General features: G+C 38.7%; 1 long non-coding RNA gene across 4 annotated transcripts in view; it reads right to left on the bottom strand.

Moving 5' to 3' along the window:
* Positions 1–3,089: 3,089 nt before the first annotated feature.
* Positions 3,090–22,162, bottom strand: part of LOC134142405 (uncharacterized) — a 36,426-nt gene continuing 17,353 nt past the window's right edge. The window contains exons 3-5 of one of the 4 annotated variants that reach the window (XR_009958865.1): positions 12,438–12,477; positions 11,830–11,918; positions 3,090–7,355 (exon numbers count right to left, since the gene is read on the bottom strand). This is a non-coding gene — a long non-coding RNA (uncharacterized LOC134142405). Of the gene's footprint in view, positions 7,356–9,263; positions 11,127–11,829; positions 11,919–12,048; positions 12,478–22,162 lie in introns of those variants that run through there. The other 3 variants (XR_009958863.1, XR_009958864.1, XR_009958862.1) reach the window with 3 other exon arrangements.

Genomic DNA, 22,162 nt, shown 5'->3' with positions numbered 1-22,162 from the left:
TCTCCCTGCATTTCTCTACCAGATAATGCTATAAAACCAGGAAAGGATAATAAAATATGGTAGAAAGTTAAGTTATTTAAAGGTCTTTTGTGACTGCTTACTCAGGGATTTGATGTATTATTTTGCTTTCTTTGTTGTTGGTTGAAATAAGCATGCTTACGATTTCATTTCTTTACCAGATTAGATTTAATCAAAGTCTCTTGTTGAAATTTGTGTTACCCTAGCTGCAAAGGCTGTTTGCATTATTGGAAAATATCATAAGTGAAGTTTATAATATGTTTGCAACTTTTAATCATTGGAATTGTAAACGTGCCTGACAGCTCTTAAGAAACTTTCAGTGACTTGTTAGTGACTGCAATACTGAGATGCATACGGGGATCTGTACAAATTTTCCAAAATGGTCCTTTTCCTTCTACTTTTTCTGCCCCAACAGAAGAGCTTTCAAAAGCAAACAGGAAAAAAATTATGAATGCTCTGAGTAACCAGTACAATGTTCTTTGACAAGCACCTTTTATATACTTGGAAAAAAGTCTTCAAAAACAATGGACAGCAAAAATTGTGTGATTAATTGATATTTAAATCCTAGCAGGTATTACATACTTGCATAAAATGAATGTTTCTATCAACTCCAGCCAAGTACTTAATTTAAGGTATTAAGAGAATATTGTAATGAAACTTTAAGTCCTAGGAGAATAACATCTTTCCTATGAGCTAAAGGAAGTTATGATTAAAATTAACATTTCTGGACTGGTATGTTGGTGATGAGTGAATTCAAGCTCTGCAGTTCACTTTTTCCAGCAGAAGCATTAAATAAATTTCATACAATTTCGTTACAACTATTGCCTCAGGATGTGAGCGGGGCACCACACTTCTCTGCAAAGCCAGGTTTCCCTCTCCTCCTCAAAACATTTTTTTATATCTATTTGCCATGTTCCCAGAACAAAGGTTGTTAGGCAGGTTAAGTACTTTTGTTACCCCTACAACCTATTAAATATCCAAAACCTGAGCTCACGGTCATGAGTGGGATAGTCTTGATCCAGGGCTGTCTGGGTTAAGGCATAAATGTGAGAAATGCCTCAGATCAGGTTAAGAATCTTTTTAGAAACTCCTTGCAAGCGTAAAGGCAATGTTTCTGTAATCCTTCACTTCCAGGGCCTGCGGTATAGCGATTAACTCCATTATCTGCCGTCGGACGCAAGGGCAAGAGGGAGAGAAAGCCAACTTGGAGAGCTGCTGGGGAGAGCGAATGTGTTTTGGAAAACGTTTCTGCTCAAGACAGTGACTACTGAAAAGACTCTGCTCAGTCATTAACTGCAAAATAACATGACAATAACAGTTTTCTGTGGTGTCCGAAGTCTGTACCACACTGCTTGTTTTATTGGGGCCTATGTTTTGAAAGCGGCTATGAAGAAGGAACTTCAGTTTGAGAGACGAATTTTGACAGTCCTAGATACAAAATTTTTAGACTGGGCTGCGGATCCTTCTTTTCAAAACTCATCTGAAGTGCTTCAGGTACCAGAAGTTAAAATATGTGGTCTCTTGAAAATCTTAGCCCAAAGATCCACCACTATTTAATCAAAGTGAAGAATACCTACTCCTTGGATGCTTTGCTGGTGAGTCTATGCAGCGTTTCTTCTCCAGTACAACAGATACAGGATTTAAAAATAAAATTCATCTTAAAAATAAACAGTAACTTAGGGCAAAAGTAAAAAGCACTGAAGTGTGGGGGGCAGTACCTGCTGTGGAAGTATCTCTGCTCCACAACCCTGTTGTCACACTTGTGACCAAGAGTGGGCTGTAGGGATGAGGAGGGGGAGAGCTCTGCTCTACGTCACCCTCTCCTGCTAACCAGCCTGGCTTTGGCTGAAGCTGGAGATGCTGCACAGGCAACAGGGTCTACTCCCAGGAAGGAACAGGAGGCAGACCAGGATGGAAGCACTTCCCATGTTACCTCTTGGTCCTGCAGACAGATTGTGTTGTGTACTCATAACTGAGCACTTTCACATCAATGTCCTAATTCTGAAGTTCTGTGGTACAGGAAAATCAATATTTTAGACTATGAGTATTCCTTATTTAAATGCTTGAGCATCTAGATGAGTTGCATAAAATGCACAGTACTTGAGCATTTTTTAAAAAAAAATCAAGCTTGTTAAAAGATTTCCAGAAGGTCTTTCATATTTTCAGACACAGACACAGCCTCCACGTTTCCACATTGGGACGCTCCGTCAGCCCATGTCTTGCTCCCACCTGTTGAGTTCAAGGACTGGTTCTGCAGTACAGTTTGCAAGACTGAGGCTCAAGACTGTTGCATAAGGTATGTGTGACCACAGATGAAGCAACTGATTATTGTACCATGCAATCTGATTTTTCAAAAGCCATTGAGAAGCTCAGAACTGAAATCTAAGGCACTGCAAAATCTAAGTCAGCAAGTATCACTGGGGTTAAATGTTCTTGGGTGTTCCTACCAACATCCAGTTCTGTTCAGTTAGATGACAGAGCAGTTATCAAAAACTAGTCTGTTGTTGACCACTCAACTTGCAAGAGCACAGGAGAAAGATTCTGTATTTTTACCAGAAAAAAAAGTATTTGAATTTTAATTTGCTGTTTTACCAACAGTTTTCATTTTTACACTCAGCCCCACTAGGTATCTTAAATATATTGACATGCTGCAAAACTAAAACCAGAATTAGTGGAAAGGAAACAAAGATATCTCTTGCATCACCATTATTTTGTTGTGAGCCCATGGCTTCATGCTTTCTTACATATAGCCTCATACTGTACAGAAACTAGGTCCAATTCAAAGTAATAGTTGAAATGAGTATGCTGAAGACATCGTATGCACCTCCAGGTTTTTTGAGGGCTACAATTGCTCCACCACTGGTACACCTCCAGCCTGATCACCCATCAGCCCAACATCTTTGGATGCTAGTGTCACGTGTAAAATTGCAGAAGGCAGGTCTTGGATTGATGCAGATATGTGCTTGGATGTACCACATACTACTGACAGGAGAGAGGAACCAAGCAAATAATCTTTTGGAAACCTTAGTGTTTGAGATATTGATTTTAGAGAAACAAATCAACACGCGTCGTGATTTGAATTAGACTCCATTTTATTCAAACGAAACCTTTCTATTGCTTAGATTTGTTTTCAAATATACGTTGTCAAGACAGGTCCTTAGCTGATGCGCATCAGTCTTGCTGCACTGAATCAGTGGGACTATGCTACCTAGACATTTGTCCTGCATTGCAGCTGAGTTAGTGCAAGATTTCACAACAGTCAGGATTTAGTTCACATTGCAGTAACTAGACCTTTGTTTTGCCCACACACAGTTATATCTGAGCCTGCAAAAGCCTGATCACTGAGACTGGAAATGATATTTCACTTTTAATAGTCTTTTTTATTATATTTCACTTTTTTAATATGTTGTCTTTTTACCTGCAGTGCTATAAACATGCAAAGAAGTTTCCTATGATTGCTTGCAGTTGCTCTGGTAAAAATATTGAATTTTTTTTTCTTGCTTGCTGCAGGTATACTAGCGGTTGACAAATAGGCGTACTTCTGGTATTAATGAAAGGTAAGGAAATATTAATGGAGTCATAAAAAGAAAAATTTTGAATTTCAAGTAATAGCAGAACTCTAATTTAAAAAAATATGCAACAGTAAGAAATGCAAATAATAGGATGTGATATTTTACCCAAATAAGATGAACTAATAAGCCTTGTATTTTAAACAGCAAACATTCTAAATGTCATTTTTGCATGAATAGATATGTTTTAGTGAATGACCTCACTTAACAGTTACAACAGTTGAAAAAAATTGTAAGCTCTGAAGAACTTGACAAAAAAGAAGGACAACATATTTTAGTTGCTGGAGTTCAGCCATTCATTTTTGATTTGTAAGAGAGCAAATTACCTAAAATTTTTAAGTGACATCTAAGTGTTCTGGTCAATAACTTATTACATTGCTTACAAATAAATGATTTATATTAAGAGATAACAAGGACAAATGAATACACAAGAAGAATGCCTAATCAAAAAAGTGTTTTTTTCTTTTTCTTTTCTCCTACTCTGGTATTACCAAATTATTGGGTCACCAAACTCTAATTTGGAATTTGGACAGTATCAAAAGTTGCCCGTAGCAGAACGTCACTGTTCCTACCCTGTTCCTGCACTGGATGCAGTGGAGATAGACATACATGGGAAAGTTATGTTCTGGAAAGTAAATCCTTCTTCCATCAAAGCTAAGGGGAATTTCATCACTAACTTCATGGGAACAACCTGCCATTCTGGATCTTGGATAATTTCTGAATCATTTGAAACCCAGGTGGAAAAGGGTGACAGGCTTTTCCAGTCTAGATCTAGGCTGGGTTATAAAGAGATAAAGAGAGAGAGAGGCAGCCAGAAAAATCAGAAATTTGCTGCAATTTTTCATCTAAGCTGTCATTAAGAAGTGGCATGCCTGTTAAGTGATGTCACCAAACGACATCTCCCTTTTCATGGCCCTTCTAGATAATCTGGGTGCCATGGCACTTTTTTTTTTTTTTTCCTCAATGTTGTCTTTAACACCGGAGAATTTCCATGTCACAGTTGGCCTGACTCAAAGTCAGTCCGTAACACAGCTTCAAGTTCTTGGTAGGATGGAAAGACTGTTTTCTGGCATTAGGGAAATTAAGGTAGAGGAAGTCCTGAATAGCAGAGAATAGCTTTGTTAGTCTAGTAATTAGGACAGGAGTAGCATTCCAGCCGACTTGGGCAAGATGTGGCAAATTACTGTATTCTCTCTTGTAAAAGGCTTTTCTTGTGGTGTTTTGTCTGCTCTCTTGGGAAAACTCATGTTCACTAAAATTCAAAATGAGATTTTTGTATCCTATCTTCCTTTGCTCCTTTCCCTAATATATTTCTACTTTGCAGAAACCATGTTTTTCAAAATATGTGGGGGAAAGGAAATCCTCTGCTTTTAAACCTTTCATAGACAGTTTTACAAGATAGATATACACGTATTTAGCATCACTACCCATGCCTCTCTCTTTGTTATTTGCTAAGCAGAACATGTTCTTTTTTCCAGCAACATATAAAGCAGGCAAATGGCTGCTCATCATCTTTTTTTTTTTTTCCAAGTGTGTTCTACATACAGTTCTCTCCTGGCTAATAGCTCCTTCTATTGTCCATGATTTATCATTGTCAGGATTCTTTACATTTTCCCCTTATCTATTTTGCTGAAAATCTGTCCCTTTTAAAAGGACAGCCTGGATTTAATTAGCCTATGCAGCACAGTCTGATGTAGGCTAAAGCATATATTGTTTTGGAAGAATAGGATATAACTTTAATTGATATGTTTTTCCTCCGATTCTGTCTGTCTGTCTGTTTCTCTCTCTCTCTCTTTTTTTTTTTTTTAACTCTTCTAAACCATCATAAAGTAAGTATCAAAGGTATCCTGGGTAATTAGCCATTACAGCACTGTCACAGAGGCTTCTGCAGTCAATACAGAGATAATTTGGGCAATGGTGAATGACAGTGTTGTCCAGACTTTTGGGATAATCAAGGACACATCCAGCTGTACCAGACATCTGTCAGACCCATGAATCATTTCAAGTAGCTTTGCAATAGCCAGGCAACTTGAGCTAAGATAAACATTTCAGCAGCACACAGCCACAGAGAATAATACTGCTTCTACCAGAAAACATTTGCCTGTTCAATATTGCAGGCCTGTAGTTCAAAGCAGAAGAGGCATCGCACACATTTTCTAATTTTAGAGAGGCATACATTTATGACATATTCTATTGTAGTAAGAAGAGGAATGAAATACGCGCACGCTACACACGCACACACATATTGATTAGAATTACTGGGACAAAAAGAGAGCAAGGGAAAAAGTTATGTGAAAAACCTAAGTCCAAAGTAATCTTGCTAGATGAAATGTGGCCTGTTTTGAGAAAATGTATTTGTACTGTTTACACTGTTTTGAATTTACTAGTTATATGCCTTCTAGATTTTGCATAGACATGGAGAGGCTTATTCAGTCTACATGTTCATCAGGACTAATAAGGAGCTATAAAACTCCCTTGTACTTTCTTGTTGCTGTCACCTTATTAATGGACTTGCATTGGAGGGTTGAAAGAAAACAAGCCCAGCGTTGCAGCATTGGGGGATCGTGAGCTAAATCTTGGAGCGGGACGTTTTGTGCTTTGCCCTGCCGCTGTCACCTGCGTGGCTGTGGGCAAGTTTCCGCTGTTCTCTCCCCATCCAGTTGTGCAGCTCTTCTTTGTAAAGTAGATTGACATCAATATTGGATTAAGTTATTCTCACTGCTTTGTAGGTGGGTGGGGATTGCTGCTGCTTTCTAGCACACCAGCTTGCAAAAGTGAGTTAAAAGAAGGGAATAAGCTGACAGAAAGGGATGAGCCAGTTTCCTTTCCCTGCTTGAGGTGTCCACTAATTATGGAAGCGAGCAAAGACTAAGCCAACTCATATTCAGACAGTGGGGTTCTTGGTATGCTCTGCAGGCAGCAAAACTATAAGGAATTGTTTTAAATAATTACATAAATTTGCTATTATAACACTAAGGGAGATTTTTGAAAAGGAAACAGGATTTCAAAACAACTGTGAGGTATCTGCCATGCAAATATGTGCTGCAGACATATTTGAAATTTTATTCTTTATGCTGCCTTCCAATTTGTTCATGTTTTCCTTTCGATCTTTCTTTTGCCATAATAAATGGGAAAGAGTCTTGTTAGGATAGAAGGTAGTAACTAGTAACCGAAATCTTAGCTAAGCTCCATCTGAGAGAGTAAGAGCAAAGCAGGACTGGCAAAGAGCTCCTGAACACTGTTACCAGTGAATCGAGGAGTGGCACGGAGGAGGAGTTTGGCTAGGAGGCCCTGAAAGCAGTAGGTGAATCTCACAGAATGCAGAGATTGATTTGCTGCTAGTGGGAAGGATTCAGCAATCGCCTTTGGAAGGTAAAAGAAGGAATTACTGGTGAGGCATCAGAAGTCATGACTGACAGATTGGTAGCTTTCCAGTGACAAACTAAGGGTCATTGAGGTATTTGGGGAGAAAGAGTGAGCCCACCACAGAGCAAATGCCATGCGTTGAGTTTGCATCTCATTATGAAGATGAAGAATTGCATCTTGAAAAGTTGACAGAGATGTTGACAAACTGTTGCTGTAGCCTCAAAACTTGTATTTGCCTTTGTCTCACGCTTTGGCCCTTTTCTCTCCCATCGTTGCAAGCTGCTGCTGCGGGCAAGTGCCGTTGTTACGTAGCTCTGAAGTTTGTATAATTTAGGACTGTGCTCCTTTCTTGGCAACGAAGTCTTTTGTTTGTTTCCATACATAGGCATATTGCATGTGCCACTGGAAAATGACATAATTGTTAGTGATCTCCAGTGTAACTCCAGTTCTGGTGTCTCCTTAGTATCACCGTTTACATTGCTAAATAATCTGATCGCTGATTTAAAAAAAAGAGTAATTATTGATTGTAATCAGTATCAATAACCCATTTCCCCCATCTGTTTGACTTATAGGTTATTTCTGCTATTCCAGTTTCCAAAAATCATGTTTAAAAAGATATTGTTGAGTCTAAATATCCAGTCAAGGTTTGATTTATTGTGAAATTCTTCTTAATATCTTACAGTATAAATCTCTTCAGATTGTCACATACCCTGTTATCCTTAGACTTTCTTCCAATATTTTCATTTGAAATGAAATTTCAGGTCTTTTTTGCTTTAAAATAATCTAGCTAGTTAATTGCAATTCATTTTCGCTGTGATATCCTTCAAATATTTTCAGCTTGTGCAGAACCCCAGAACCAAAATTCTCACTATAGCCAGGAGTGCTGAGCCATGTTTGTTATTTCTGTGCTGAAAGCACTTACACTAATTTTGCCATGTTGCAGCAGGGAACCTTTAACTTTATTTGCTTTTATACCTGGCTTTACACAGTTGTTTTCATTCATAAATGTGAAAATTGACTTCTCTTACTTCCTAAAGTGTACATATAATTCTCACCCTGGAAACCCTGTGCAAACAGTTTGTTGTTTTTAGCTCTTTAATGTCAATTACCTCTTTGAAATACACTGCTATCATATGATAGGTTCTCTAAGGCTCTTATTATTTTCTATTCTTATGAGTTGGTTTCAAGCAAAATTATTTCAAATCAGTAGATCAGATTCTTTGGGCTGGCTGAACTCTTTCAAGCACAGATGGCAAAGATCCTGAGGAACTCATTGCCACAGGATATCCTGGAGGCCAAAATTTTAAATGAGTTTTAAAAGTGATTAGACAAATTCATATAGGTTTGTCCAAAATGCTAAATGTTAAGTTCAGTGATCCAGAGAAAATCTTCAACAAGTCCATGAACAGTTGAGTACTGGAACCAGAATTAGTATGTCTGGGGAAAGATGATTCTGCAAGTATCATGCGTCTTATACTCCCTTCCTAAGAAGCTAGAGCATTTGGAAAGGAAATACTGACATAGACTGACATTTCTTCTAACTCACTTCGCACTATCAGACAGCACTTGTGGCCTTCAGATTCTTGCAAGGTAATTTTCAGAAAAGGCTAATCAAGGAAGCATGAAATCTGACCCAAAGTATCCTGAAAATCAAAAGCATTGCTACAGTGAAATGTCTTTGCCAGAGGACAGTCAGTTGAGTTATTGTATCTATACTAACAGAGGAGTCTTAGCATCAGAAGGTCCCTCCCGGTCATTATGGTGATCTTCCATCAACAACAGACTCAAAGGTCCCTAGGAAACAGGAGAATATGCCTGACCAGAGTTATCTCTGGTCTCAGGTTAATCTGAAACCCACGAGCCTACAGGGAGGATCTGGCCCTGCATCTTCAGCTCACCTTAAATCATATAAAGACTTAACTATCTGTTATTGCTTTTTCATAATCCGCTGTAATTGTTACTGACTTGTATGTTCGGAAAGTGCCCTGAGCTGACCAAAGCATTTTGTGAGTGTTTGCAGCTGATCTTCTCTGTCTCCAAACTTCTCTATTCAGAGTCCTTGCTAAAGCATTTCTTGGGCAAAGGCTAAAGCCTTTTCTTGGGCAAGATCTCCATGTTTTCTAAGCCAGATTTTGCTTGGAATATAAAGAATGCACAAGGCAGGTGTGTATTCTGTATGTCTGTTCACTTGCCATGTTACTATACATTGCTCTTGGCTTCCATTCTGCAAGGTCATTCACATTTATAACAAGTATTAACATATTTTAGGAAGATGAACTGGCAAACAGTTATTTAATCAATTATGTGGGAACAGATTTATTACTGAGAACAATCTGGATAATTAGATCACAGTAAAAATCACATTTAACTAAAAGGACATATAACTTACTGTTATTCAGAGAGAAATAGTGCTTAATTGCTTGAACTCTGTGAGGAGACTACTCCAATGGAGACTTCAGTGCAATCAAGAAACCATTCAACACATGCAAATATATTTCATATTTTAGACCTTTCTAAAGCTTGAAACCTTCCATTTTAATTTATAATTAATCAACTGGGCATTTGAATAGTATGTTTTTTGGTGTTTAAGAAGAAAGTTTCAGAGCTTTAAATGTTATTGGGTAATTTATTCATTTAATACACAAGGTAAGTTAATTGGACAAAGTTTCCACAGAAATAAAGGATGGATCAAAAGAAAAAAAATTTTTTTTTCTAAATATTAAATGCCTTGATGACCAGGCATATATCAGGCTGAATATCACAGTCCAGCCTGATTGATTGTGTTGTAATTTTAAAAGGATTATTTTTCCCTGCCAGGTCTTTAGTAGGGATGAGGCTCTCTGCAGCACAGGCAGCCTGTGATAGAGCTGTGAGTGAAACAAGATGAGTACCTGCTCAATTTTTCAGAATTATTTCAGATACTTGAGCCCATAGTAAGTATTAGCTAATGCAGCTTGATATTACATCCACCAGTAATGAAAACATAACAAAGTAAGGGAAATATAGGCTCAGAACAGGGAAAATTTAATGAAATTTTTGAGTACTATCTCCCTCACTAAATTACAGAGTTCTTCTTATGATGAAGAAATCAAAGGTACAAGTATGGAAGGAATATCTTATTAGCAGAAAAAGGTCTTATTTCATTTGTCCAAAGAAAGTTTAAATGTAAGGAACAAAATTATAGCTATAGACATAACAAGTCAGTAGCCTTGACCATGTAGAACTCTTCGGGAGATTCTGTGAGAAAGGAGAGACAAACTTCTCTCAGGGATGATCTAGAACACTGGCTTTCAGCATTTTGCAATTTTTAGAAGTCTTCATTACCTGACAGAGATGTGGACCCTCATGGAGTGAATATAGCTTATTGCTAAAAAAGGCTTGCTTTTTTTTGTTACGGTTGCTGTATGGTTTTGTATGGTGTCTTCTGTGGAGGAGGGATAGTATAGAGGTTATCAGATCTGCTTTACATGCTGGAGGTCCTGGGTTCAAGCCCCAGCGGCACCAGCACCACAAAATCTTTGGGAAGCTGGACTAGATGATCTCCACAGGTCCCTTCCAAGCTTGCTGATTTTGTGGTTATCTGTGAATAGCCTCTGGACTCCCAGCGGTTACCAGTCCAGAAGCTGTTGAGCCACAGCCGTAGCTAAATGTGGTTTTGCCTCTGTGCAGTGGAGTGGGTTTAGTCTATCTGATTTATGTGATTTTATAACTGAATTCTGATACATTTACTTAGTAGCACTTTGTACTGCCAAAAGCAGCAACAACAAAACTACCAAAACTGCGTGTTACAAATCATCATTACTACAAACTCCTGCAGGAGAGGTTAAAGAGAGAGAGAGACTGGACACTGGTCCTTTGGAGAGTGGTTCTGTGGTAAGCAGGGAGGAAACACAGCAGGTAAGAAGTTTTTTCCTTCAAGTGTCTTTCAGAATTAGGTTTGTGGAAGCTCTCAGGAAGGGCAGGATTTGAAATGTAATGACTCCATTCCTTGGATGCTTATCTACACCCTTTTAATCCACATTGAAATATAACAGGGATGTACAAAGGCAAATCCATAAAAAGAAACTTAGTAACTAGAGCTCGCCAAGTTGCTTAAAACCATCCTTTTTCCACCAGAGAAAGTTGTAAGGATTTTTTGACCTCTCTCATAGCAAACCAAAAATGCCAATAAACCTAAGAAAAAAAAGCAATATTATTTTACAAGATATCTTCTGTAATTATTTTATCTAAATAATGCTGTGGCTGTGGTGTGTAAGCCTAGAAAAACTTGACAATTCATAATCCTTGTCCAAGTCAATAATAATTACAATGGATTGGCATTGTCATGACTATATAACCTGCCAAAAACAGGTAGTTCAGACATCCTAAGGATCTCTGTATTTAGCTATTTTCTCAATATAGTCTCATCTCATATGAATATAATAGGTGTTTTTGCCATGCACTTTCTTAATGTATGCTATCTAATCATTGACCTCAGCAGGAATTAAGGAGTCGTAGCTAACCCTCAGGGTTTATGGCATTTGTGAAGAAGGTCTATTCATATCTATCTCTTGTTCTTTTCCATTTTTTTGGTTTTAAAAATATTACTTTGGTAGAGCACCTCTTTTAAACAATGTAGATAATGTCATCTCTATAGGCCAAACTGCATTCACATGACCCAAAATTACTTTCCTGCCCTTAACGAAGTTGCAACAGCTTGTATCAGGCTCGTATAGGTTCTAGTTACGTGTGTCATACAGCAAGGCTTGCAATGCCTTATAGAAATATCATAAATAAAAGATGTCAAGTGTAATTGTGTTATGTTTACTCCTCAGATTTTACTAATTTGCCAGGATGAATATTGCTTACAGAGCAAAAAGACTAGATAATAAAGTACCTCAGGTATGGTGTCAAATCACGCCAATATCAGCTGACCCTTCTCTGCTGAGATCAGTTGAAAGTTACTACTTAACTACTGCTCCAGCTCTATAGAGGAAAAAAAAAAATACATGGAAGAAAAAGGAAAACTGCTGAGCATCTCAACTCTTCAGCTCAGCTCCCATTAGGTCCTGGAGTACATTTTGTGGGTGAAGTAGTAGGTTTTCCTCCTAGCCAGGAAAATAGAGAATTCATTTCAAAGACTCTTTTTGAAGAGACTCCTAATCAATTACAGAAAAGAAACACTATTTATCTAATTAGGGGCACAACAGAAACTGTATATGCACATCCAAGGGCAGGATTTGGATCTTAATCTTTATTCATCACTCAGGCATAAGCAATGCAGAATATTCATTTGCTCAGATGGAGGACCTACTGGATTCATATCCTGCTTTGACATGCCTTTTTTAAGCCATTGTTCCCAAAATACACCCTCCTGTGAAGGTTATTGATAACACCTGACACCTGACAAGAGATTGTATTTCTTTGAAATGTAATTGAGTTTTTGAATTCTCAAGCATTTGTAGCATGCAAAACCCTCCCAATAAGTTGTCTCTAGGTGATCACCTTTCCAAGGTTCTCAGAAGAGCAGTAATCCTCCTTTGGTCTGTAAATAAATAAATAAAAATAAATAAATAAAATAAAATAAATATTGGCTTTTACAGCATGCCATTAACTGGAGTATTGAGTACCTGCAACAAATTATTTCATGAACAATCAACTAATTAAGGATTATTTTCGTATATTATGCCACAATCACTTGTAATAATGAATACCTTCAAGAAAATGGTTACCTGTTTACAGATAATTCATGAAATGAAGAAGAGTTAAACTCTCATTTTTTGTTAAGAAGTATTAATATCTGGCTTTGCTAGGGGGTAGTAATGTTTTAAGCATAACTCATAGCACTATGTGAAAAAAATTGACATGAATATATTCATTCTAAACTCTATAGGCAGATTATGTATTTTACAAAGTATGCTGATGTATTTTATTTTCCATACAAATGGAAACAGAGATTCCCTGTTCTTTTTACTGTTAAGTACTTAGTATGATCCGCTAAAGATTAAGCGAAGAAGAAAAGACGTTAGAGGACCCCTCAAGACAGACTTCCTACATCTTCAGCTTACGACTCTCTGACTGGAGGGCTGACATTTCCAAAGGGACTTGCTCCTGTCTCTTGGTGAGAATGTTTCTAGCCTGGTCTACCAAGGCTCTAAAGTAAAGTGATTTTGGATCGTTCTCTAGTAAAAACATATATGAGCCTGCTTATAACAAACTCAGCTACCTTAAAATTCATGCAAGTTTGTCCCCAATTTAGAAGTAAAGAATACGTTCACCTGTAAGTATGTAGTTGTACATTTGCATTTATAAAACTTTGTCCCTATATGTTTAGCTTAGCATGGTGATCATTAAGCAGTGTATAATTAATATGCTATGGAAATTAGTTGTTTATTTATTATGTAAGTATGCCTTTTATTAAAATTGCTTCATGAAAATCTAATTGCTGCTATAGTAATATAGCATAACAGTCCCTCATATAAATACATGATTATTATGTACAGTCACTTATCTGTGAACGAGCTCTGCTACTCCTTCCCTTAATTAAGGATACAAAGGGCTCCTTCATCTTTGCATATTCCCTTGCTAGGACATTGATACTCATTATTTCCTAAGTCCAAACACTGAAACTGTGTCAAGAATGCATCTATCACTGGACGGGTACTTATAGTCAGCGGAATTTTCAACTGCATCAGCAAATTCAGCAATTTGCAATTTCTGTGTGTCTGACGTGTTTTTATTGGTGAAGATCACTTTCAAATACCAAGATCATGAGAATGATTCCTTGGTTAGTCTCCTCAGCAGTCGAATGTAATGACAGTAATTAACAGCCTGTGATTAGCAGCCACTCTAGAAAGTCTTTGAATGTTAATTTGCTTCAACTAATATGCAGCACTTCTGTGTAATGAGATCTATGCTATAGGTTCACAATGAAAGCAAATTATTTTCCAGCATTTAATCATACAAATGATTCTCAGTTAATCACTTGAACAGTAAACCTCAATGTTCTAATAAGTGACATTTGTTTTTCTGTCATTTGATTTATTAGAAATATAGGCTAAGGTTTGATATACCAAGCATCGTTTCTTCAAAAAAGGCAATGAACATACTTACAATATTTCTGTGGATCTCGTCATAACTAAGGTGATCTCATTTTATATTTTCAAAAGCAAGGTGTCTTCATCCTTCCCTTTATCCTATTTTCCTTTGGACTCTTTATCATCTTTTTCTTTGTGCTACCTTTCAGTATGGCACTCAAAGTGTTATCCCTAAACTGTGTTTCTTCCTCTTCACTTTATAGTTTCCCAGGAAAACTAAACACACATCAGTTCTAGCTCTTTTCTCAAGGCACCTGAAAAGGGTTGAAAAGAAGCAAGACAGAATGAACTCAGATTGTCAGCGGACAGGACAGACTACGAGAAAATCAGAGCAGTATTAGGAAGTCCCCATGCTAATTGCTGTATTCCTCTTCAAGTTTTGCATCACCAAAGGTTAGCTTATGCTCTCTAAATGACTGAATGGATGACTAAATTATACCCCAGGTTGGGCAGTCCAGCTATTGGAAAACAAAATGTTTATTCCAGAAGTGTGCATTTGGGAGAAAATGCTTTCTCTGTTCTTCCAGGACTTTGGGCAAATATGTGTGACGGGAAGGGATAGGAAAGAACACTTTTATTCTAAGCTGCACTTAGAAATACATTATTGGAAGCATTTTACAATAAGACTGCACAAACTTCCGGGTGCCATGAGATGCACACCGAAGTCTTTAGATGGCTGAATACCACCGAAGATACCCGCATCTCTCTGAGAGTCAAAAAGAAAGGAGCTCCAAACACAAGTCACAGGTAGTAGATGTCCATGGCTATCTGATTTAGCAGTATCAGTTTGGGGACTTAAATAGGTTTCCTTCTGGAAACCTATATTGACCAGCATCCTCAGTATAGTCCTACTGTCTATGTGGTCCCTGGGGTCACACTTGAAATTCTCATGAGCCACACGTCACTCCAGAACTGCTGACTAGCAATGCCCTTGTTTGTGCATTCCTCAGCCTTTTGTTTTCTAGTTCAGGTCATATTTTGGGGCAAAGGAGAGGTAGGTAATTTGAGAGAAGTGTTTGTTTTTAATCTGGTTTTCAAAATGCAAACGAGTGCCGATTTGTCCATCCCTATCTGGATGCTATGTCTTCCTAGCAACCTCCCTCCAGTCTTTTTACCCAGTTCTTTTGCATAATGGGAACACCACTAGCTTTGTTTTGAAATATTACAGAAAAATTCAGTCCCTTAGTGGGAGTCAAGGCATGCAATAGCCCTAAATGTGTTAAGAAATATCTACGATTTTTTTATAATTTGTTCAGCCAAATTTCCCCCTTGGAACCAAGATCTAAAAGCAAAGCATATGGTAACAACATAGTCTCTTTTATTGCACCAAGCATCCTTGGTATTGCACAGGAAATGGCATCTGACGCTTTGTGTAGCGTTTGTTTCCTTGTTCTGGAAACGGGCGAGTAGAGCACTCGGGTCTGATTCTGCAAACTGATGCCTGCCGATAGGGATAGGTTTGTAGCTTTTTATAGAACCATTCACCCAGCACAACAAAATGAGGATTTTTAAAGTCAGCATTCCTGCACATAGGTAAAATGAAGGGGAATGGATTCTAATCTAATTGTAAATGCCTTGTTTTTAGAACACTTCTTGTCAATAAATCCTTCCATTAACAGACATGCTGACAGCCCAGAATGTGGTCAAATCAGAAGTCTAGCTCCAGTTGTGAAATCACCTTTTCACAGTTTGACATACAAGAATTTGTAGAAAGCTATACACTGAATAGGCTGATTTGGAAAGCCTTCAGAAGAAGCTTGTTTTGCTAAGATTTGCCAGACTGTAACATATTTTCACCATTCTGCCTTTTACATCTTAACGTTTTTAAAAGGTCCTATCCACAATCCTATCTGGAGGTTGAGCACAGTTTTGAGAGCATGAAGTCTTCAGTCATAATCACGTTTTTGCCACTGAGTTGCTGCATCGGCTTGAGCAAGTCGTTTTCCACTTGTGCTGTGAAGTAAATAATGTCCTTCCATCCTGGGGCAAGTTCATAAATGATTAGTTAATATCCTTAAACATTTGGAATCCTCTATAATGATGCAAATGCTATTTTTTGCTCACTATATTGCATCTATGATCACCAAGTCAATCATAGGAGAAGCTGAGCTGGCTTCAGTTTTTAACAAAATTTACATTGTTTTTCTTGTTGCTGTCCTACTTTCTTCAATCTGCTGTCAATCATATGCAGATTAGAAATATTCGCAGCTTTGTACTACTTTGCTGTCCCGTCCAGCCCTGAATCTCCTCCCATTTTTCTGATTTTGGCCCTATAAAGACCATTTTTTCCTCTCCAGAAATTGAAAACTGATACCACATAGCACTTAATCCCTTTGCTAAGATAAATGCTAAATAAATCTGCAGGTTACTCAAGATTAAATTTAAATCTTTTTTAAAAAATACCAGCTTTTGAAGTAGTTCTGCTACAGGGATTCTTTTTATTTGTTTCTTCTACTCATAATCTTTTTATTGCACATGTGCAGCTCCATCCACTTCTAGCAGCAGTCCTCCAACACTATCATGAGATTCAGTAGTGATGTTCTGTAAATGCCAGCCAAAATCTATCTGCAAGACCATCTGCTCAACAGTGCAAAACTGTTGTAATTACCAGCCATCATCTTTTATCCTCCTGCTGGGGCAACTACTCCAAAGCACGACTTTTTGCCCTGAGCTAACAAGGTCCAGAAACTTGCTGTTATATGCAAAACCTACCACAGAAAACCAACACAGCTTGTACACAAGTTATAGCATAATCTTTCAACTACAAGAGGTAACAAATATCCAGGTGGCATGGGTCTTGAGGAAATATTTTAAATTTTCTATGTTCCTGTTTGATTCCTCTGCCCTATATGGTTGTTCCGTGGTATTGTTTTTAATGGTTTGCAACGGCTGTGCAAGAGGTTTGCAAAAAATATATATAAAAATATAAAATGATTGAAAGGCTGTCAGCTGATGCTCAAATTTGATGTAATTAAATTATAACAGATTTTCTTCTGAAAGTAGGTGTCTTCACACCAAAGAGAACTAAGGATAGGAGCCTTTCCTCATGAGGGGTTTTACACGAAGTCATGCTGAGGTAAATTAACTCGTTCTGTGAATAAAATTTTCAGATGTAGGTACAAGTACCTATATACCTGTGTTTGTAAACAGATATCAAATACTAGAAGTTGGAAATATAAACATACATAAAGGCCATCTGATTTTCCTGTAAACAAATACACAAAATTCATATGCTTTATGACACTAGCTGTAGATGTGATGTGTGGCAGAAACCTGCAAAAGATGCTGTACACCCTTGAGCAACTTGTTTCTCTCCAGGTACTGATCTCTTACTCTCCAGGCACTATTTCCAACTTTTCAAACCTCCAAAAACTTTCAGTAAGTTGCCGTTTTCTCTCTTAAGCAACCTGACAAAGAAATGTTTCCATTTTCCTTGTAATGTGGAACTGACTTCCAGAGGAGTCACCAACACTGGTGACGGGTCTCATATCCAGTGTCTGTCAACTCCTCAGTCATCAGAAAGGTAATGTGCCTGACGGACCATCTCAGAGCAGCAACGTCTCTAATTGCAAAGCCACATATTCTCAAATAACATTGATTTCACCGCATTCCTGGGGAATGTAACCCTTCTCCTTGACCTGGATGAGCTCTGCCTCACAATCACGTTGGGAAGCAGTGCGTGATTTTGACTGTACCTGCGTAAACTTGTACCTCAGCCTGCGGATGATAATCTAACCAACAGTTTTCCAATCACATTGTCTAAAATAACAGAGAAACTTGGATTACTGAAATAAAAATAAACTGTTCAGGGGCTATTAATATTTAATGTGCAAATGTAACACATGATAAGGTTTCTATGTATTTACATGTAAATACATTTACAAACCAGAGATAAACTTCTGGCAGACCCCACTGTCAGCACTGCCTGCCTAAAAATGTGTGCCTATGGCATTGAAGGCAGAAGTTCCTCAATCAGCAGTCTCTCTGCTGCTGCATTTCTATAATTTCCAGGGCTGTATTCTGATGTACAGACATATCGATCTTGCCTCAAAGCCTCGGTGGAATGATTTCTGCATAGCTGAAGCAGATAGGGCTGTGCTAAAATGGGCCATTTTCACAGTTTGAATTAGCAGTGTCCCAGATACAGGCATGTGGATTTTTTTCTTGGATACAGGTAGCTGAATATTGGTACAAATTGGCATTGCTTGTAGTGTAAATAGATATCCAAGTAGATAGCAGGTTTTGTACATTCTCTGCTATAGTCTTATCTCGAGTTACTCTTAATCAACACATTCTCAGCAGGGTGAGCAGAGCTATGCTGAGTTCTACCAGCTAAGAACTTCAATCAGGCTTGGTGATTTAATTAAACACTTCAAAGAGCTCTTGTGTGGCACTCAGTTGCTCCAGACTTTTTGTTAAACCTGTTGATATTTTTATTTCTTTGGACAGCCTTCCTATCTCTATACATCTGCACTTCATCATCTGAGGAAAAATGCAATTGCAATGACAGAACAAGACCTTGTTATGCCGTGAGTAATATTACACACAGAGCAGCGCTTCTGGAGGGAATCTCGAACAGTGGTGCTTTATATACATGATAAACAAGGGGAATTTAGTTTGCATTTGAGATAAGTTATTGTACGTGCTGTCTTATATGTAGCTGCTGCTCTGCTGTTCTTTTATGCCAAGATTCATTGCGTATAATGGGCTTACTAACATCTCTGGGACTTCTTTGAAGGCTTGTTAAAGAGCCCTAAAAGAAAAGTATGCAGATTATAGCTTCCCATGTTTTTGGTAAATGTTTTAGACGTTTGGAACACGTCATTAAAATTTTAACAAAGGAATAGAAAGAAAGCACAGTACTAAGCCTTTACCTCTTTTTATTGATTTGGGGGGAATTAATTTTTCACTTATTGGAATGTGTTTTGTCTGTTCTTTGTTGATTAACACAGGGTTAGAACAATTACAATATCAGTCAGTAAAAGTGGCATGTGTAGCACTAAATAATTATTCCATGTAATCCTGACTCTTTAAAACTCTGTGGTTTGTGTTCATTTATAGAGGAGGAGAGTGAATATAAAATGTAGATAAAAGTCCATCAAACTAGAATGGTGTGCTATTATATACACTTAGCAATGCCTTTGCAGAGGAATAAATGATAAGGAAAGGGTAAGCTGGGAGAACCAGGTCGCAGATGGCACTGTGTACTTTAGACAATATACAGTCCAATTACAAAAAGTGAGTTAAATTTCCAACTACAGTGCAGCTATGTGTCTAATGTGTATCACTGGTGAGAACTGCCAAAGAGTAAAATTAGCAAGTTACCCAAGAGATTTAGGAGCGACTTCCAAGCTGAAAGTCAATAAGGTGTAGATCACTGGGGGGGGGGGGGGAACTCAACTACTTGCCCTCCACGTTGCATCTTGAACTTGCATGTTGAGGCACGTAGGGCAGAGATAACTGTGCTGACTGTGTTCTACCCATATTCACAGAGAGCTGTATGAGCATGATCATGTTACTTCATGTCCCAAGCCAATAAATTCATATTGTTGTATTATGTTATTTGGGCATAATAGCTAAGACCTGATCAGGGAACTCCATTTTGTGCTCTATTGCTAGGGTCAATATGAGTCATTCAAGGCTCTCCTACACTGTACCTCTTGCTTAGGGCATTTTTGTATTTCTCTGGAGTCTGGCTGGGGAGCGGGGCTGGATTTTAGGGTGATTAAGGAGAGGGGCTTGGGAGATGCGTTGTTCATATTTGCAGTTTTGTCAGAATGTTTTACTCTAGAAGATTTAATGATAAGATGAAATAGTTCATTTGTTCTTGCAGGTAGGGAAGTTTCTTAGATATGCTTTAGCTTTTAGAGCATTCTTATTTCCTGTGCTTGGTTCACTCTGGAGGTTTATTAGACTTTGGCTCAAGTTTTGATCTCAGTTACATAAGCACAAATCCAGAATAACATTACTGGAACCAAAATTTTTGCTTCAGGATGATACCATGCCAATGAGAAGCACATTCAACTAGTCCCGATTCTTTCCTTTTTAAAATTGATTAAGTTATCTCTGGCAGGCTGGTTATCCTTATTCATGGCTGACAGAATGATATTTCTCCTCTTTTTTCTTCCTGGGTAACAAATCACCTACTTAAGAATTAAACTTACTTAATTTGATATGCAAAATATAGTTCATAGGCAAGAGACTCTTGGGTCAGAGGACCAAGAAAATTCAAGAAAATAATGTCATAAGGATTCACATAGTAAGCATGAGAATTTAGGGATGCTCCCCTTCAAACGTCTACATCAGTGCTTCATTGCACATGCTTCCAAACCCTGTTTTCTACTCCTGCTCTGAGATCTGAAGCTAAACATTGGCTTAATAATCTCAGTGCTGTTATTAGATCCATTACAAGTGATGATAAAATGCAGGGATAAATGTTGGAGGGAACATTGTGCTTCCACTCATTTTTAAATGCTTCCCTGTGACCTTGGTTAAACCTTCAGCTGCAAACTGCACTCTAAGTGTAACCTAATGTGAGCAAATTGTCCTTAGTGCAGTAGGGCTGCCATGGAGGTAGAGGGCCACATTCTCCTGTCCCCACCCCACAAAGATTACTGAACAGCCTCGGCACACTGCAGGGAACAGGCTGTACCATCCTAAAAGCATCAATACAAAGACCTGTGTGGTCAGTGGAGAAACTGATAAAGAACAGCCCGTGGCCTCCTGAGATACAGCAGCCTTTGCCTACTCACACCTGGGCACTGCGTAGAGTACAGAGTCCTTCAGAGACGCTAGGTCTCTAAAGGAGGACATTGGAGCAAGAGGTCAAGGACAAGCTGGGCCACACAAAGATAGTGGGAAGTTGGCACAGGAGTGGAGTGACTGCATCTCCTGTACTTCACTCAATGATGAGGAGTGCATTCAGCCCAGTCTCACTCAGTCCAGTCAACTTCGCTGTGATGTTGGCCCACACACAAGGCTATGTGCAGCTTCCAAATCCATTTTGTGTATGAGTGAATCTCTCATCTGTGATCACTTGAACTCATTGTATATGCAATGCTGTTGCTGTTAATCCCTCTAGTATTCCTAGCTCCCTGCATTTTGTTTAGGTTAGAGTCTAGTGGTCCTTAATTTCTAGAGAGCACCTTTGAGGCTCTATTATATCACTCCTAATATAAGATTCCGTATTTATATTTTATTTAAAACCACAGGGCTTGTTACTACAGTGCTTTTAACATTCGAATATACACATAAAATTTTTACCGTGCTCTTCCTTCCTGAGAAGTCTCAGGTACAAAACAATTTTTCAAGGAAGAAAAAAAGCATATAACAGCCCTGCTTTGCTTTAATTTTGGGTCCACAAAAGTCTCTTGCTATGTGTGATTGATACCAGTGAAAACAGAAAATATACCTCCAAAAACAAAGCTTCAGAGCATTTCAAAAGGCAGCTTATTTCTGTACTGAGCTCAGACTGCCTTTTTGGTTCTTCGCAGGCCTCGGAAGTGAAGCTACAGAGGCCAAAGGCTAGTAGCATCCCAGCCTTCTCCCCTGGTGTCTCTTGTGCCACGCAGAGAGAAGGGTGGGTTCTGAGCTAAAGCAGAAGGTCCTTAGATCCTGCAGTGCTGTGGACCACTGACAAGACAGCTGCGGGGGGAAGGTCTGGGAGAGCAAGCTGAGCAGCTGTCCACACCGCTGCCTCAGAAAGGTGCAAACAGTGCTCTCTCCAGGGCCCTGGTCCACGGGAAAATGGAGCTCGAGGCATATCCTTGGAGGCTGCTGGCGATGGCAAGCAGGGCAGGCAGGCCTTTCGGTCCACCCTCACCCGCACTGTGTGTGTGAGAAGCCTGTATTTTGTCCTGTGCACAAGAAATTACGTTTTTAGAGGAGACATGCTGCTGCCTCCATCTGAGTGAGGTCTACAGCTCTCTCCACGCACCATTTTTACCTCTTTCAATTTCCCATTCAAAGCATGCACCTCATTTAGACGATAAGAGACAAGATTGCAGGTTTAGCTGTGATACAGACTTTGCCCCCACTGCTAGGGGCGCAAGAAACACCGTGCTGCTGCAGCGCAGGAGCAACAAGCAGTAGAAAGCCTCTTGGTCAGAACGCTGCGAAGACGTGGGAGGGACG

Source organism: Rhea pennata, chromosome 6 (genome assembly GCF_028389875.1).
Source record: "Rhea pennata isolate bPtePen1 chromosome 6, bPtePen1.pri, whole genome shotgun sequence".
Lineage (NCBI taxonomy): Eukaryota > Metazoa > Chordata > Aves > Rheiformes > Rheidae > Rhea > Rhea pennata.
This window is presented reverse-complemented; position numbering and strand designations above follow the sequence as displayed.